General features: G+C 40.2%; 2 protein-coding genes across 2 annotated transcripts in view; both read right to left on the minus strand.

The window, feature by feature from the left end:
* LOC134822042 (oligosaccharyltransferase complex subunit ostc-like) overlaps window positions 1–9,371 on the minus strand; it is a 43,858-nt gene extending 34,487 nt beyond the window's left edge. The window contains exon 1 of the mRNA XM_063832880.1: window positions 9,359–9,371. The gene's annotated coding sequence lies outside the window, so the exon portion shown is untranslated. The remainder of the gene's footprint in view (window positions 1–9,358) is intronic.
* The window catches only part of LOC134822041 (aflatoxin B1 aldehyde reductase member 2-like), a 93,874-nt gene that overhangs the window by 30,191 nt on the left and 50,690 nt on the right, over window positions 1–12,993 (minus strand). The window lies entirely within an intron of this gene.

A 12,993-nucleotide genomic window follows, 5' to 3' on the forward strand; every position in this document is an offset into this window, starting at 1 on the left:
GGCGACAGTTTGTCTGGAAACTTGTTCACTCTATATCTGGCAGCAGCACTTTACCACCTGCGTGCTGTTATGTCCTATCTAAGACCTAACCCTCCCATAGCTGAAAATCTGTTACCCCTCGAGTGGGAGTATGCAGATGATGCTGATTTTACTGATGAGGATAAAAGCAACTTGGAGACTTTGTTGCCAATATGTAAAGAGATATTGGAAGAGTGGAATCTTTTTGTCAATGAGTCAAAAACCGAGTTCACCCACTTCTATCTGGCCGGCAAGAACGAGGTTGATGACAAAGGAGAGAAACTCAGAGGTAGAGAACCTTGGAGGTCATCTATCTCTTTAGGCTCTAAGTTGTGTAGCATCGAAGATGTCAAGAGACGATGTATACTTGCTAACATTGCTTTTCAGAACTACAAAAAAGTCTGGGAACAAGGTAGACGTATACCCTTGAAGATTCGACTCAAGATATATGAAGCACAAGTTGTTTCAATACTGATGTATAATTGCAACAGTTGGGCAACATCTAAACAACTCCTTCAAAAACTTGATGTCTGCCACAGGAATCATCTCCGTACGATCATCGGCATGACCTACCCTAATGTCATACGAAATGTGACTCTATACAAACGCTGCGAAGTTGTTCCACTAAGTGAGCGTGTTGCTCGTGCACGGTGGAGAATGCTCGGTCACATCCTCCGCAGTGATAATAACTCACCTGCCCAGCTTGCCTTACATTTTGCTGTAGAGAGTCAGAGTTTGATGAGAGGTAGAGTCGGACGACACCAGTCAAACTTGTTAAAAACTATTTTGAACGATTTAAGTGACAGAAACTTTAGACTTGTAAATACAGACGATTTATACCATTTAAGAATTTTTGCAACAGATAGAAAAGCATGGAGAGAGTTAAGCATGATTTAGTCTATCCTGTGTTATTTTTCTCTTGGTGACTTATCAGGTCATCAAGATGTTCTTTATGTTCTATTTTTGATTTGAATAAAGTTATATAATATAATAAAGGTGCCCAGCATCACTGCAACAGCATTATCAGTCATCTTCTAGAAAGGAAACCACTATCATTTCACAACTCCCATCTAATGACTTTATATCAAGATCCACCAAAATTTGGAACACAATTGCACCTAAACTTAAGCTCTTTGACTACTCCTACAAGATTAGCCTTGCTAAAGTCGCCTGAAAAAGGCACTTCTAAAGCTGCAACATGCTTATAATGATTCGGCATGGACCACAAGCGATTATGACATAATGCAGCTGTCATCTGAAAACAATCCCCTTCATCAAATTTAATCCAGTGATCTCGGCCCACAGGCTCCTCCTATTAAACAATTTTTATTTTGGTAAATGTGTGCTGACTCCACCACCTATGTATTTAACCTAATATTTAGTGTATTACAGGTAGAAATTGACTTAGGTAGGTATTTTTCTCTTAGGTAGATATTAAGAATTTGGATAATTTCTTAATTGTATGACTATTTCCATTACTGAGACGTTTTTAATATTTAATTTAGGAGGGTTTTTGAAATTTTTATAGGACTGGTTCACAGAGTGAACAGATTCCAGATTTATATATTTTTAACCTGATATTTAATAAATGATTAAAAGAACAAATTTTAAAGTTGCCATTAGATCCAAAAATACACCCATTATGCTCAATTAAAAACAACTCTAAATCAGTAGGCTGTCATTCTATTAATGCACCACACCGCTACCTCCACTGCACTAATAGTTATACAATAAATTCTACAATCCTAATTTTGTGTCGTGATGGAGACCAGTGTTCATACAAAACATTTACTAGGTTGCCGTTTGGTGTGAGCAATAGCGAACAGCACGCACACTCCTTTGCCCCGTCAACCTATATCTAATCTATTTAAAGAGTGACAACCATACTGCACATTGAATTAGGATTCCGTTAAATATCAAATTGATTTATTGTAAACTTGTTTAATCTGTAATAAATGGCATAAAATTGAAATTTTTGTTTAACTGAAATTTTTGTTTAACTGAAAACAGACTGTTAAGTTACTTTTCGGTATAACCAGCAGCTGGCTTGGGGTCATGTCTAGGTGTGGTCTGGTTTTTCTATCTCTCCTTAATATTTCCCTGATAGTAATTTGTAATTGTTCCTTACTGAACCCTGGACCAAATTTATCCGTTGTTTACAATAATGTCCATGGTTTCCTAAATACACGCGATTTAGCATCAGGAACACCACCACTAAATATGACCAAGATACATGAATTCCATGGTTATATCTACAAACATAAGCCTCACATCATTATTCTAAACGAGACATGGCTGAAAAATTCCATTCTCAGTAATGAGGTGCTCCCTGACAAATACAAAGTATTTAGGCTTGACCGATCCTTAAGATCGCATCCAGTGGATGCAACCCAGCCCAAGAAATTCAGAAAAAACGGTGGTGGTGTTCTGATTGCCCATAGAACAGACATTGATATCTCGAGTCTAAAGTTCTCTAAAGTTAGTGTTCAAGCTGAATTATTATCCATCATAATTAAGACTCAGTGTGGAAGAAACTTTTGTATATCAACATTTTATAGAGTAGGAACGCTTGGCTTAGATAATTTTGAATCTTTCAAGAAATATTTTGTTACTTTAGCATCTGCCAGAAAATTGCAAAGGCACATTCTGGTAGGTGACTTTAATTTGGCTTCGATTTCCTGGCCAAATGGTCAGTCAATGAAACGAAAAGTTTTCAATGAAACGAAAAGTTTTATTTTACATTCCTTTAATCATAAATAAAATAAGAGCTTAAACCACGAATTAGTTAGCTAGAAGTAAACTTGAGGAAATATTTTTGGTGATTGTATATAATTATTTAAAAAACTTTATTTGGTTGTTAGTATTTTAATTATGGTAAGTGGTTGAATTTAGTGAGACAAGGTCAGTTTCTCTATTATCTTAGAAGAATTTCTACTTTACAGTAGGCAATGCTGAGTGGCAGGAATGAGGGACCAAAACGCTTGGGGCTAACAATGGCCCATTTACAAACCACTTCAGACATGGCAATGATGTCGTTTATGCTTAATTCGTCTGAAACTGACCCTACTGCACTTGTAATATTCTATAAAAATCTCTTCTAAAATAGGTATAAAAATGCATAACACAAAACACACAAACAAAATGTTTATAATCCTTATATAATAAATTTCTATAGAACTTTTAAATTTCTATAAAACTAATAAACCTATATATATATTCATTTTGCACCCAGAGAAAGATGTGATCACAGAGGTAGTTTCGATATTATGTTCATGACAAGGTATGGGGCTGCTGCAAGTTATATTTTGCTAAGATATTACCGCTTTTTCAAGCTTAAGTAATCTAGGCAAGGTCAATTTTAAAGTTTTTGAATTTTGTCGAACGCTGTTTAAGGCTAAGTTCCAGTCATTTGGTTCTCCTTCCTTTTGTGTGTGAGTGATGGTGATTCTTATGGATGATTTGAGGTGATTGGGCTTATAACAGGTGAATGAAGTTAGCATGAGATTTTGTCGTACTGTATTCCATATTGTCCCTGCTCTGTATATGTAGCTGTCTGATGGTTTAGGTGTGAGAATGAGGGTCTCTTTGCCAAGTCTGCCAGATGTTTCAAAGAGGGAGTATAGTGATATAGGGGTTCTATATTTCAAGACCTTGAAGATGTCATTAATACAATGGTAGAAGTACAGATTATGCACATTCATGATTTCATGAGTGTTGAAGAGGGGTTTTGTATGCTCCTTTCTGTAGAATTCCTTGCCCAAGATTTGCTCCCCGTAGGGTCTGCATCGTGCACTAGTTTTAAATTTATCCAAGTATGCTTCTTTATCTCCAAACATTATGCGGGCACACATTTTCTGTGCTTTGAACAGAGGTTCAAGTTTTTTGTTAGATGCCCCTCCCCAGACAGTTATACCATATGCAAGATAGCTTTCAAACAGAGTGTGATATAGATCTTTATGGAGTGATGTGGGAATGTTATCTTTAATTCTATTTAGCATGCCACAGCAGCTGGCTAGTTTTTTTGCTAATTTCCTTCTATGTGCGTTCCAGTTTAGGTCTTCATCGATTGTTACACCTAAGAATTTAGTTTCATGTACTCTCTCCAAGGGTATGCCATTGATATTGATTTCTTGATCAGAGGGTGTATCTTCATCTTTGTTGGATCGAGAGTTTGAGAATTCAAGGTAACAGCTCTTGCCAGTGTTTATGTGAAGTTTATTGGCAAGCATGTAGCGGTGTACGGAATTTAGGACATCATTGGCTTTTTTGTATGCTAGGTTTTTACTTTTTGCAGCGACGAAGATATTTGTGTCATCAGCAAATAGAACAAATTTAGAGTTCTTTTCAGAGTTTGTAAGATCGTTTATGTAAATTAAGAACAGAAGGGGCCCTAAGCAGCTCCCTTGTGGCACTCCAAAAAGCACAGGTAGAGTATCAGATATTTCATTGAGCACACCAACATATTGTTTACGGTCGGAAAGATAACTTTCCAGGAGTTTGTGTGCCCGTCCTCTGATCCCGTATGTGTTTAATTTTTTGAGAAGTATTGAGTGATCTATTGTATCAAATGCTTTACTTAGGTCGATAAAGATTCCTAAAACATGATTACCGGCTTTGAGTGACTGCTGAATGTGGTGAATAGAGTAGTTGAGTGCATGTGATGTTGAATGACCCTTTCGGAACCCAAACTGGCTATCGTGCAGTATTCCCTGACTCGAGAGAAAACCATAAAGCCGTGAGTAGATAACCTTTTCAAAAATTTTACCGAAAATTGGGAGAGTGGAAATTGGACGATAATTTTGTAAGTGTTCTTCGTTATCTTTTTTGTAGATGGGGCTAATTTTACCTATCTTAAGGATGGCGGGAAAGCATCCTGTTGACATAAGGTTGTTGTATTGTATGGAAAGCACTGGGCTGAGAATGTGTGAGGCCTTTTTAATAACACTGATGGGGAAATCACTAGCTTTGCCATTTTGTAGCTCAGAAATGATATGAGATATTTCACTCTCAGTGCAGTCTGTTAAGTACATCGAATTTGGGTTAGTTTTTGGTAAAAATTCAACAAATGAAGGAAGTGGCTCAATTTTCATTTCCCCATCAACTTGTTCATTCAATTTCGACGCTATTGAGGCAAAGTACTCATTAAATTTGTTGGCTATGAGTCTACGTTCTGTGATGTGTACTCCGTCGACACAGAATTGAGGCTTTATGGTTTTTTTGCATTTTCCTCTTAATTCATTGATAACTTCCCAAGTCTTTTTGCTGTCTCCTTGATGATCCATAATCTTAGTACAGTAATATTTCTTTTTTTGACTTTTTATTACACTTTTAAGACATCGACGATAGTTTGAAAATTTTGTGTGGAGATCAATATTTCCATCTGGACTAAATTCTTTTGACGTTTTCGAGGCTATCCAGTCATCATACAGCTCCTCTTTAGTTGAAATAGCTTCTGAAATTCCATCTGTCATCCAAGGATTGTTAATTGGATTTCTTTTGGAGACTTTGGGTTTATCTAGTTTGCAGTTAGAGTCAATTGTATGTGTGAAGATGTTAAAGAAGGTTTCAAAGTTGGTACTGTTTGCCATGATATCTTCTTTGGATTCAAGGTCTGTAATTAAAGTATCAACATTTTTCTTGGAGAAGCTGTAGTGTTGGAGTAGCTTTTGGTCTGAAGAAGTTTCGTTCATAGGCATGCAAAGGTTGAACATGGCTATGATTGGTTTGTGGTGGGAATTCATATCATCAATTACCCCAGACATCGTGACGTGTTCAATGTCGTTGGTGAGTATATTGTCTATGCAGGAATGTTGGTGAATGTTTGTGGAATGAGTTGGTAATGAGATGAGCGGAAAGAATCCCAATGAAAGAACTACTACTACTATGTCGGAGCTAAGTCCGATCTACGCCAGAAAACCCCCTCCATATATCCCTGTCCCGCATCAGGGTTCGCAGTTCCTCTTTAGAGTTTGTCCCAACTTCCTTCAGTAACATAGACAAGTAGCTTTGTCTTGGTCGGCCTTGCTGTGCTCTACCGTGCGTAGGTTCCCATAAGACTAAATCACTGGCAAGTAGCTCAGGATGTCGGATGCAGTGTCCCGCCATTTTTAATCTCCTGCTTCGTAACTTGTTTGACAGCCTTGGGAGGCTACCATACAAAGTTATATTGCTGACCTTGTCCTTCCATGAGATACCCAGCACCATACGCAACATCTTTGTGTATGTCCCGTCCAAACTTTTCTCTTGAGCCTTTGTCAGTGTCCAGGTTTCTGATCCGTAGAGCAGTACTGATTCACAAGCCGCTATGAACAATCTAATCTTTAGGCTCTTTGAGAGTTTGGATTTCCAGATATCCTTCAGTCTATGTAGGGCACCCCACGCTTTTCCCTTTCTAACCCTTATCTCCCTATCTGTGCTCTCAATCCAGGAGCCTAAGTAGATGAAATCATCTACATTTTCTATGGCTTCCCCGGATCGACTTTGTAGGTCGCTAGATCGATCCTCCATATTCAGTGTCATGACCTTGGTCTTGCCTTCGTTTATGTGTAGTCCCACGCTTGCTGCCGCCGATTCTACTCTGAGCAGGAACTCGTTAGCCTTGTCCATGTCCTCAGATATAAGTGCTATATCATCTGCAAAGTCCACATCGGTGATGATCTTGGGCCCCACTCTTCTGCTTTTTCTACGTTCGAGGGTGAGTCCAAGTCGCTCCGCATCATCGCCTATGGCTTGCCTCATACAGTAGTCGATGACTATTGCAAAGAGGTAAGGTGCTAAGGTATCACCCTGTAACACACCTGCAAGTATCTCGAACAATTCAGTTTCTCCGTCTGGAGTTAGGACTTTGGCCATTGTCTTCTCGTACATGAGCCGTATAAGCTGCACGATTTTGACTGGAATGCCGTAAGCTTCTAGAATCTTTAGCATTTTCCCACGATGTACACTGTCGAAAGCCTTCTTAAAGTCTATAAATGTCAGAACAGCTGGCAGTTTCCGACTCTTGACACCCTCTATAAGACGTCTCAGTACCAATATCTGTTGAGTTGTTGACCTTCCTGGTCTGAATCCATTCTGGTTTCTACGCAGAATTGTCTCGATTTCTGGCTTCAACCGGTTTAGAACCATCTTGTTTAGAGACTTGGCAACTAGGGATGACAAGCTTATTCCCCGATAGTTCATTGGTTCGCTAAGGTCGCCCTTCTTTGGAATTGGTATGATGTTGGCAGTTGACCATTGGTCTGGTTTCTCACCTTTCAATAGAGCATTGTTACAGAAGTCTAAGACAATTTGATCAAGGTCGCATCGTTTTAAGACTTCTGGGGCTATGTTGTCGTCACCCCATGCTTTCCCTTCCTTTATGCTGGACTTTGCTTTCCTGTACTCATCCAACGTAAACGGTTCTGTTCCGATATTCAGAGGTGGGTGGACTGGATCAATATCCTCTTCCGCGTTCTCTACCGTCGGTGGTGAGCCGAGAAGAGTAGCAAAATAGTCCTTCCATTTCTGAACCCTTTCCGTTGGTGAGTTTCCCTTGATTTTGCCAGTATATGATGGAGCTTTACCTGTGATCTTGTTGATCATGGTCCAGCTTTTAGCATGTCTGCCCTGCCAACTTGCTTCCTCCAGTTCCCGGACCTGCCCCTCCAGCAGGTGCTCTTTGGCTGCTTGATAAGCATCGCCTAGCTTCTGTTTGCCCTCTTGAACAGCTATTCGGTTGTCTTCTGTAGCATCTGAGTGGTATTTTATGCTACATTCCCTCAGCTTCAGCCTGGCAATCTCAACACTTGGGGTCGCTGAGATTTTACATCTTTTCTTTTTCTCCTTTTCAGGTAGTAAAAGTCGAGAAGTTGTCCTATTCGCATCAATAAAGCATTGGTACCTTTCTGTTGCCGTCTGATCATCCTTTTCAAGTATGGAAAAGCGGTTTTTAACTTCCACTGTGTACCTCTCTTGTAGAGCGATATCAGTTTTAAGTTTAGACCAGTCCAGAACCGGAGCCCTCTTCTCCGTCTTGCTTATCCGTAGACTAAGCTTTACCCTTGCTACGACTACTCTGTGGTCCGAGCCAATACTGTGGAAACTACCATATGCTTCGGAGTTCTTGACGGAGTTCCGCCATTTCTTCCGGCAAATGATGAAGTCGATTTGAGATTTACTTTGACTCATATCTGAGAGATATGTCCAGAGTTTACCTCTTCGCTTCTGAAATCTGGTGTTTGTGATTTCTAGCTGTCGCTCCAACAGCATATCCTCTAGCAGTCTACCATTTCGGTTTGCTGGACCCTTGTGGAAGGATGTCCAGTTTCCTGATGATGAGACATGCGCATTGAGGTCTCCTACAACGAATAGTAAGTTGTGGGCTGGTATCTGGTCGATGGCACCACCAAGGCTGTCGTAGTAGTTTTCTGCTTCGTCGACAGTCGCCCCCTCTGTCGGGCTATAAGTCACAATAACAGTTGTGACCGGGTTCCCTGCAAAGTTGGCTACCATCGTCCTCCTGTCATGTGAGTATACACTAATCAATGAGTTGAATACTGTCTTTTTGTCCAAGACAATACCAACCCCACCAGCAGCCGCCCCATTGCTGGTTCTCCATGCCGAAGTTGTTATGAGGTGAGAGCTTCCAAGATCTTGATTCTCGATTTCAGTGCTATGTACTACCCGATGCTCCTGAATGCCCAAAATATGTACGCCACTATCCCTCATGCATACACCCAGCTCATCCCTCTTGTATTGTTCTCTTATTGTTCGTACATTAAGAGTTCCTACAAGAATTTCCTTCTGGCCACGTAGTAGTAGGGTACCAGCCTTTGAAAGAGTTGGAGCAGGAGATTTGGGTGTGACCCGCCGGTCGAGAGATTAAGGTGTGTGCCCGAGGTAAATACCCCACACACCATGTGTTGAGTCTACGGCGGCGCCCGGCCAATAGGCAGGTCACAAATTGTTTTGCCAGACTTGTATAACCGCATCATAGTACTCAAGCGAACAACCATCCCCCTGTTCGCTAGGGCCGTTACTGCAGAAAGCCTCACGTCTAGAACAATTGATCATTTGTCGCTCCTGATCCTAGAGCATCCTTGTCTCGTTACTTGTCACATGCACTTTTTCTAAAGAGGAACTGTATAGTGATATACAGAAAGAAAATCTGTAGTAGATTTTCAAAGGCGACTGATAATATTGCGGACGCCACACCAACAATATGACAACCATACCATAATCCAACATTCCCATGCACCTTTATAGTTTAGAGTGCTTAGCACTATCCCAACTGCCAATATATTGCCAAAACGTTTTTGTCCAACAGAAATGCCAACTATAGTTATAGTGTTATACACTGTGCCTCAAATTATTTGATCAAAGCCGAGGATGTGTGGGATGGTAGGCCGGTATATGTAGTGTAGTGCTGACACCTAACTAGGACTGAGTGCAGTAGGACGGTAGAATGCAAGTGTGGAAGAAACAAATTTTCAAATTTTTGAGTTGTGGGATTTGTTCTCTTTAGAAGGTCAAAGTTGTAGTCTCCCAAAATTATAGATTTTATGTCTTTGGGGAAGAGTGACTTCAGGTGTGTCAACTCATTGAGAAACTCTTTCGAGTCCCCATTGGGTGATCTATAAACCACACCAACATTAACTTTTTCACTCCCTTTATTGACAGTAACAAAGAGTGATTCAAGGTTTTTAGTTGTACTGATAAGCTTGTCGTTTATGGTTGCATTGAAGGAACAGTGGATATATAAACAGACACCTGTTCCTTTTGTTTTATTTGGAATTTTATCGTTATAGAAATGCGAGTAGTTGCTTAATTTGTACAGATCACCTTTGTTTTGATTAACATTTGTTTCAGCAAGAGCAATAGCTGAGTAGGTAAGTTTTTGCATGCTCATTTCTGCAGAAAAGGAGTCAAAGTTGGATAGATTTCCATCTATATTGTAGAACATTGTGCTAAAATCAGAGTTATTAGGGACCTTTTCATGGACTGATTTAAGTTTGTAACTCTTACAGTTTTCCAAAATTGTGGATGCTTGGTTAATACAGTCAAAAGACTCCAGGAAGTCTTCTGAGTAGAACTTATCATCAGACTCTTTGTCAAGTCCTATGAGTTCCTTAAAGGGATTGTAGATCATGACACTAATACTATAGCAGTTGGTACATAAGTGTCCAGAGCCTCCTTGGCTAAATTTTGAATTTTTGAAGCATAATTTGTGTATTATTTTGGGACAATTTTGACATTCCAAGTATCCTTGACCAATAAGGACGTTTTTGTTGCAGCAGTCGCATATTTCTCGTTTGATTGATGGAGTCATTTATCTATACAGGGTTTGGTGGGCCACCTCTGAGTGCGTTAGAATATAACCTACTGCTTGATAATTTAGTTTTGCTAGATTTAAATTGAAAGATGCAGCGTTTTAATAGGACAACAAGGATGCTGGTGCCTTTTCTATTGAGATGGAGTTCATCTCCAACATCAGTCTTTGCAAGATCATAATCTAAAAGATTTGTTCGCTTGTCTAGGAACTTGATAAAACCTTCAACTAGGATAACTTTAAGGTCACACTGGCATAAATCTTCAGCAATAAATCTATTAAACATAAAAATTCTACGGTTCTTGTCGTGTGATTTTGTGGGAAGTACTGGACATATGAATATTTTACATTTAGGGTTGTACTTCCTTATCAGACTAAGTTTTGTTTTATATTGCTTATAAAGTTCTTTGACCTTTTGGTCGGTGACTTTGTTCTTGAGGTCATTAGTGCCCACCATTAGCACAACATTACGGTATGATGTGCATGATAGTGGGTCTATCGAGTCTATTGTAGGAGCCCAAGATCTGAGGCCAGGGGTCGATTCTCCAAGTTTACCTTTGCCGCTTCCGAATGTTATAGGCCCAAAGTTAGAATCCCCTACGAGAATAGTTGAGTTGAAGTTTGACCAATGGATGGCCCTGAATGTAAGGCTGAAGCGAATGCCGTCAGAGACAGAATCATCATCTTCTTCTTTGATGGTGTGTTTGAAGAAGTCTTGACTATGCCTAGTCATCTGGTACATGCTTCTGCTATTACATTTGACAGTCATTGTTTCGTCAGACTGTAAGTTCCTAAACTGAAGGTGACGTGGGATCCCTAAAGATATGGTGAAGATAGATGACTTAGGGTCAATGTCCCCCTCATTGTCTGCGTGTTCTGGGAGAGTTGACTCCTTATCATCATACATGTTCACTAGGCAAGAGTTTAGTCTGTAGTGGTGCCTTTCCTCTTGGTGTGAAGACCCATACTCATTGTTGAGACGCTCCATCAGTTTCTTGATGGGTTCAGGCATCTCCAAAGGGTTTGACTTTGAACCCATGTACTTGTAGTGCTCTCCATATTGAAGTACATTTCTTTGCCCCTCTATTGAGAAGTCTGCAATTTGATTCTGTAGCATGTTCATGAGGTCGCTCTCTTCTTTCTCTGTGATGTAGTCTTCTAGCTGGTTTTCTACATGCTTTATGTCAGGAACCAAGTTGATTGAACTGACATTTTCTACTTGAATTGGGGCCCTCCTAGGGGGTTGTGGTGGTTGTGGAGGATTGTAGTCGTTCATTTGAGGAGGAGGAGGACGGTTAGGAGTGTTCTTTAAGGATGCTATGTTTTGGGTTAGCTCTGTCAGCTGATGTTGTATCGATGAAATGAAGTCAGTCGTGGGTTGGGTAATATGCTTCATTTTCTGCTCTACTATACCCTCCAGGGACTCAATTACCTCAGCCGAGATTTGGTTTGCATAGCAAGTTGTTTGCAATGCGTTTGCTAACTTAGCAGACTTATGATTCTTTGGTCTTGGGTATGGGGCAACAAAGCACCAGGGACAGCCCCAATTGGGAAGCAATGAATCAATCCCCTTCTGGGTAAGATCTGTACCATTCAAGTTTGCACATAGAGAGTGCCAAACTTGGCCACAGTCCTTACAGGTCAAAAGCCAAGACTTACCCCCAGAGGTTCTGCAGCAGGGGCATTTAGACTTGGTGACTTTGGATTTTGGCTTTGATGTGCTGGTGCTGTCATCACTAACATTTCCTTCAGACTCTGACACTGATGTCGCCAGAGGTGAAGCACGGCCACTTTTGAGGAGTGACGTCTGTAGGAGGCTCTTATTGCTGGGGGTTCTTTCAAAGGTAGAGTTCACGATTACACTTCGCTTCTCACTTTCACTCTTGGATGATCTGGTTCTTTTATCTGGGTGGGGGCTCATCAAGGAGATGGGGGTCCTAGGTGAGTTTCTGTCAAGTCTTTTTCCGCTCATATTATTGAGAATATTGATCACGGGGATGTGCTGAGTGCCCTCTGGGCTGCCACCACCGGCGAATTAGCTGCACCTGAAATGAGTAGATCATGGGTGGACGTCTGATTTATAATGGAAAAAGGGAACATTGATTACTTAAAAACTATTTAGTAACTATTTTATTCATAAGAGATAGGTCATAAAGAAGAATTGATTTCGATTTCGTCATCTTGCCAGCTACATTCTAGCTTTGTAAATTTTCTCACTGATGACCTCGGACATACACAACTTATTAGCTCCCCTACTCACAAGTCAGGCAACACCTTAGATCTTGTGTTCACTAACATTCAAAACCTTATTAAGAATGTTAAAGTTTTAGATCAAAACGAAATGTGTATGTCCGACCACTTTTGTATCACATTTGACATTGATATTAAGACCAAGTATATTAAGCAGCCTAAAAGAAAGATCTTTAATTATAGTAAAGGTAATTTTAGAGGCCTGAATTCTGAGTTATTTAGCATCGATTGGGATAGTATATTTGAGTGTAATGATCCTTATCTTGCCTGGAGTCGATTCAGAGGAGTTCTCGGTGCAGCCTGTGACCGATGGATCCCTAAAAAGACCATTAAGTCTCAGTTCCAGCCCCCATGGTATGACTCCGAATGTGATCGTCTCCTACGAAATAAGGAGAAATGGAGAATAAGGCATAAGGGGA

Source organism: Bolinopsis microptera, chromosome 10 (assembly GCF_026151205.1).
Source record: "Bolinopsis microptera isolate Bmic1 chromosome 10, MBARI_Bmic_1.0, whole genome shotgun sequence".
Classification (NCBI taxonomy): Eukaryota; Metazoa; Ctenophora; class Tentaculata; order Lobata; family Bolinopsidae; genus Bolinopsis; species Bolinopsis microptera.